The 6,427-nt window shown below is 48.5% G+C and overlaps 1 pseudogene; it reads right to left on the bottom strand.

The window, feature by feature from the left end:
• Positions 1-932: 932 nt before the first annotated feature.
• LOC148676888 (uncharacterized) lies at positions 933-4,415 on the bottom strand (annotated as a pseudogene).
• Positions 4,416-6,427: the final 2,012 nt, after the last annotated feature.

Raw genomic sequence — 6,427 nt, 5'->3', positions numbered from 1 at the left:
CTTTATCACTGAGTACTCAGTGTACTACTGTGCATTATGTATGCGGGCTTCCTTTCTGAAGGTTGGTACTATACTATATGTATGCCGCTTTAAATACTGTTTTTTAAACTGTTCTGTTCATTAAGGCAGCACTCATCACTAATTAGCTGTTGAAAATCCCTAAATTAAATACAGTGCGGCAAACATTAAATATAGTCTGGTAAAGACAGAAATGACAAGGTGTTAGATAAGAAGTACTAATCACAGAACTTAACAACTCTGCAGAGAAGGAAAACAAAACATAAACAGGTTGTTGCTTTTTTAAGCATTTTGATGATTAGATAGGTTGCATTACTCTAGATTTTAATTGGCTTCGTTGTTAGTGTAGGAAACTTGATAAAGGGGGACAGGATCAAAGTTTGGAATTGAGAGATATTATGAGCAGAGATACAAAGACAGTCTGTACTTCATCCTGTTTAAAAAAATGTGGCATAATTCACAAATCCTTGTCATTTCATATTAAGAGAACACTCATTTCAAATTATATTTCATAAATACAGTAAAATGAATTTTCATATTATTGGCTTCTCTGGCAACATGCTAGAACAGTTTGGTGAATATAAGCTGAATTTCAAATGGCTTTTGATCCTAAGGTGCACACAAATGAACAAAGGAAGAATGTGCTACGTTTACTGTGAAGTCAAACATCAGCTCATCTCACGCATGTTTAAACCCAGTAAATGTGTGTTTCTCATGTGGAGAACAATCACAAATGCAGATTATTACAGGTTCATAAAATGGGTTTTCTGAAGAACCAATGAAAAATGACATTTAAATTGGGTAAGTTGAAAAGAAAGCAGATGTCTCTATTGAAAAGTGTTAAACTAGCTTCCTCCTCCCTCGTCTTCCTCCCCCTTCCTCCTCCTGTTCTCCTTGTTTCCATTCACGAGGAATGACAGCAGCTGAAAGCTTGGGAGAATTTTGAATCGTTTATTGTGATGTGGAGATTTGGCGTAACCCGCTTGGCTGAGGGCCAACCTCCCGGCCGTTGGACGGGGAGGATAGGACCCCCATGCGACCAATGGGGTAGCTGCAAAGGTGGAGAGGGGGTGGAGGAGGGATGCAGAAAACGAACGAGGAAGAGGAGAGGGTGACGTTTGATATTTATGGAGACCGGTTGCTTACGTCGGGATTAGTGAGAATTGCAGCAGCTGTGTTGAATAAGCGCGGCTGCCTTCATTCCTCCCGAACTTTCATTAAAAACTCCATTTCACGAGGAATGACAGCAGCTGAAAGCTTGGGAGAATTTTGAATCGTTTATTGTGATGTGGAGATTTGGCGTAACCCGCTTGGCTGAGGGCCAACCTCCCGGCCGTTGGACGGGGAGGATAGGACCCCCAAAAGAACCAAGCGGGACCCCCAGTCACCAGTGCAGAAAAACAAAAACAAAAGATTATTGGACCAATTCAGCTGAGGAGAGAAAGTGCCTGCTTGAGGATACCGGGGTTAGTTTTAATGTATGCATGGTAAGCCTCGGAGGATCAACGGCCGAGTTGCTTGATGAGATACTCGGGTATGCCGTGGCGAGCGGCGGAGGATGCAGCCCCTGATCTAAAGGAGTGCCCGGAGAATTGTTTAGGAGGGTATCATGATACGGCCCTTCTCATTTGCGAACAGAGGGGCAGTAGGCAAAGCTCCAGCAGAGGTGCGAAGATGTGCGTAATGGGATAGAGGCTCGTAAGGGCTTATGTAGGAACAGAGTTTGAAATAATAGATGAGAGTGGCAGATCTGAGTTGGTTGGTTTTGCTTTTCTTGAGATAGAAGGTCAGTGTCTCGGAAGATGAGATGGAGATGTTGGATAAGCATCGAAGGATGTGGAATTAGCGGTAATTTCGGAGCACCTTAGGAAGATAAAGAAGGCTGACAAGAATAAAGATTCAAGAGGGCGGTCGACCCAGGGTGAGTGGTAACCAGACGACGTTGATGCAGGATTCAAGGATGTCTGAGGTAAGTGGTGCGCGTAGGTTCGGAAGTGATTTTCAAGCCACTGAAAAGCCTTTAAGGAGAGTGATTCGAGGGTGGATAAGGGATGGACGGATCGTGCCGAAAAGGAGTGGATGCCGCACAGGTATACTTTGGTGGTGGATGCTCGTACCTTGAGTGAGTTTCTACGATAGCGAACGAAGGATGATGCGGTGAGAATGTCGAAAGAACAGAATTTTATGTTCGCAGAGAGGTGGAAGGATTGGAAGCCCTTTCAGGCAGTGCAGTAAGAATCGAGAGTTCGAGGGGTGATAGTTTGCTGGGCCGGCTGGAGATAGCGATGGAAAGGATAATTCGGAGGAACGTGAGTTCCGAATAGGGAGATACTGAGCACGGATTCGGTCTTGCATCTGGTGCCAAGTTCCTGAAGCGAGAGAGAGAGAGTCAGCTATCTCATTAAGGTGACCTGGAATGTGAGCAGCTACGCGAATGAATTGATGTGCGAGAGAAATCCATTTAAGGCGGCAGAGGAATTTCATGATGGATTGGGATGAAGACCTTCCTTTGTTGATTATATGAACTACTGCATGGATGGCCGAATGGATGAGGATGGTTTATGTTTCCAATTGTGGCCCCAAAGAGAAGCAGCAACGACAATTGGAAATATTTCTAACAAGGCTGATGACTGGTTGGCGAGAGGGATTGGAGAGAAATCAGGAGGCCAAGGGGCCGCAAACCATTGGCCTTTGTAATAGCCTCCGAAACCGACTGAGGGGGCTGCGTCTGTGAAAAGCTGGATATCTTCAGTGTCAGAGAGGAGGTCATCGTAGAAAAGAGATATGCCATTCGAGTTGGCCAAGAAAAGCTGCCAAAGCCTGGGCTCGGATTTGCAGTTGGCTGAAGGGCTTACGTGGTGGTAAAGAGAGGGCACGGAAGAGGCGAGGTCGAGAAGGTAGACTGTCCTTGAGGGATGATACGCATGGCGTAATTGAGGTGGCCGAGCGGAGAGAGAAGTTCCCTCTTTGTGCGAAATTTGGCAGAAGAATAGATAGAGATATACATCTGGATCCTGTCGATTTTGTCGCGAGGCAGGGAAGCGGAGAAATTGATGGAATTGAGGGTGATCCCGAGGAATTGGATTATATGAGAGGGGCCAGTTGTTTTGTCCATGGCAAGGGGTACCCCTAGTTTCCTAAAAACGGAAAGAAGTGTGGTGGAGGCTCTTGCAAGTGGGGTGTGAGGAAAGTCTATGGTAAGGAAATCGTTGAGAAGGTGGACGAGAAAAGGAAGCTTATAGTTATTCGAGGGGATCCAGCCGAGAGCTTCGGCTAAGGTACCGAAAATGTTTTTTTTTTTTTTTTTTTTTTTGGGCTACTCCTACGTCCGAAGGTAAGGCGGACTGCAAAGAACTTGTTCTGCCAATGAACTCCGAAGAGGCGCCAGAGGTCTGGGTCAGGAGGCATAATTTTAACGGCACTGGAGATGTTGGCCTTAGCGAGCCAGGCGCCCAGACGAACCGCTATACCAATGGGATTGATGTGGTATGCGGGGAATGGGGAAGAGTCAAGTGGGCCAATCGTGAAACCAGTCTCGACTTTGGATGCTAGCAAGGAATCAACGGACTGGGGATCGGCGGTGGCAGATTGCAAATTTTTTTTTTTTGCAAAAGACAAAGGAAGAAGGAAGTGTGCACGGGCCTGGTGAAAATCTGAAGGAAAGGCCGTCGAGTAAGATGTGGGTGGAAGAGGGGTCGGGGTGATGGAGCAGGCCGAAAACAAGAGCGGGGATGTCAATTGGGGTAGACAGAAAAGCCAGTAGTCTTTTGGGAACGCTGAAGGTGGAGCGAGCATGGAAGGGGCCGGCAGGGGCAGGCAGAGCGAGCATGAGCTTCGCCGCAGAAGCTGCGAATGTGAAGGAAGCGACGAAGGGGAGAGGTACGTGTAGAGGAATTGAAGATGTTGGGAATTTGTTGGCCTCTGATCATCACGATGGGGCGACTGCGAACATCTTTGGACCGGGAAGGTTTGAAGAAGACCTGGCGGGAGAATAGATGCTGTGGGGGAGAAGGGGCGGAGTCGAGGTTGGGCTTGCGGACGGTACCTGGGCAAAGATTTGATGAATGTGTCCAAGAGGAACAGAAGTCGCAGGAAAGAGCTTGGACACCAGTGAAAGTGCGACAGTAAAGCTCAATGTCCAGGGCTCCCCAGTAGGTGCGCTGGTTCCGTTGGAGTAGGCGGGCAGCGGCCTCGGCCAAGAACTGCTTATGGTAATCGTAGAACAGGGAGCCCTCGAAAAGGACAGATAGATCGGGGATGCTGTGCATGTAATCGTCGAGTTCCTGACGACGTTGGGGAAAGGCGGAGCACGTGATGTCGTGGAAAATGCTGAAAGCCAAGCAGAAGTCGGAAATTCGAAGGACTGAAGCAGAGTGAGGGTCAGAAGATTTGAGTAATGGAAATCAAGCCACAGTCGACTGTTCTAGAATCGGAGTTGTAAGTGGAAGAAGAGAGAAAGTGAGCTAGATTGATGTCCGCACCTCAGAATTTGCTGCCGGAGTGGAAAGGGAATGGGAGGAGGACTAAACTTTAGTGTGTTAGGAGGAGCTGGGAGAGGAACGGCTGTTCAGACAAAAAAGTCCTTAGTAAAGGGGAGATTGGAATCCAGGGCCGAAGGCATGGGATGACGGATGCCGTGTTGGACACCGGGGAAGGGAGAAGATGAGGAGAGAAGAGCGGAAAGCAGATTGTGGTAGGAGGGGATCTGGGGCCTGAAGCTCGGTGGCTTGGGATATGGAAGCCGAAGACTGCTGGGAATTGAAGCAGGAGCGAAGGCTGCGTTAAGGACTGAGGAGGCTGCCGAGTCGTCTTGGACGCCAGGGGGTGGGGGAGGGTAAGGGCCGCCTGCTAGCTGAGCTGGGGGTCGTTTACTAGCTGGCCTTCGGGCCGTGGAGACAGCAGCATGGGCCAAAAGAAAAGAAACCGGGGCCGAAGGCACCAAGCTGGCGGAGCTTGAGCCGTGTTGGACGCCGGAGGTAGAGACAGGAGAGTGCAGAAATTAGATTAAGCGGAGAAGGGGGGGGAGGGGCGTGAGCCTGGGGCCTTAGACTCGGCAGCAAGGAGTTTAGGGCAGGAGGCTGGGTGGGAGAGGCTAGGTGCAGTTGTTCAGCAGAGGAATGGATTGCTTGGGGGGGAAGAGACAGACACGGATATATCAGGACAAGACAAGACAGAAGATGCGACAGGCAGAGGCGCGGGCGGCCTCGGGGTCCTCACGTTGGGATGAGTGGCGGCGGCGCGGGTGATGTCATCAGAGAGCGCCGGGGGAAGCTGGGGAGTTGATGTTTCCTTGTGTAGACTGCGGTTAAGTACGGGGAAAACGAAGCTTTTTTTTTTTTGGAAGCGTTTCTTTTAAAATGGACGCCATGTTTTCGAAGTATCCTCTGGAGGCTTGCTACGGTCCGGTTGGAAATCGCGAGAGATGATCCAAGAGAAGGGGGAGCCGATGTGCATGAAGCGCGGCGGCAGGGACATCCTCAAGAGAAGCGGGGGTTATTTGGAGATTTTGCCGTGGAGGAACGGGAAGGCTGGGTTTGTAATGAGAGAGGGACTGCGACGGCGGAACGCAGTCTTCGACGAGGAGTTGGATCTTGTGAGGACTGGCTGGGAGATGAGCGGCGCTGATGTTGCACGGCGGCTGAAGGAGGCGATGAGACGGAGGTGAGGGGAGCTGTGGGGGGTGGACTGGACGAGAAGGGGAGGAGAGTCTCCTGCGCTGCAGAAAAGGTCTTCATCGGAGCGGCGGATTTGTAGATCCATGAGAAGGGAGCACGGATTCGAGCTAGGCAAAAACAAACCATGCAGAAAACGAACGAGGAAGAGGAGAGGGTGACGTTTGATATTTATGGAGACCGGTTGCTTACGTCGGGATTAGTGAGAATTGCAGCAGCTGTGTTGAATAAGCGCGGCTGCCTTCATTCCTCCCGAACTTTCATTAAAAACTCCATTTGGTGCAAAGGGTGGAGATGACATCTATGAATGGATAAAGATTATTTTTAAAAGTGCCTCTTATGAAGATAGTTGTGCAGTTATTCTTGATATGCAAATCTGTTGCAGACTGGTAGGGGAAAATCACAAAATGCTTTTTACATGCAACACCCTTTCAGGGCAGCTGTAAAGAAATGTTGTTGAACATTCTCTCCGTACAGACAATACAGCTTGAGCAAGGAATGATAACCTCTTGGAATTTCTTGGAAGCTTCAAAAACAAAACAACAAATGACTATAAACCCAGGTGTGCACAAAGAAGGGGTTTGTCTTGAAACTGTGTCATTTAATCATTCGTGCTGTAATTATTTGCATACACAGTGATGGATTCTTCTAGAATCTTCAAGAATCAATTAAATGTTGTATGGAAAAAAACTTGGATTTGATTACTTCAATTGACTGTGATGGGACAGTTTAAGTTT

This window comes from Lepisosteus platostomus, chromosome 2 (genome assembly GCF_059453375.1).
Source record: "Lepisosteus platostomus isolate fLepPlt1 chromosome 2, fLepPlt1.hap1, whole genome shotgun sequence".
Taxonomy (NCBI): domain Eukaryota; kingdom Metazoa; phylum Chordata; class Actinopteri; order Semionotiformes; family Lepisosteidae; genus Lepisosteus; species Lepisosteus platostomus.
Note: the sequence above shows the minus strand (reverse complement) of the source record. Positions and strands in the feature narration are given on the sequence as shown.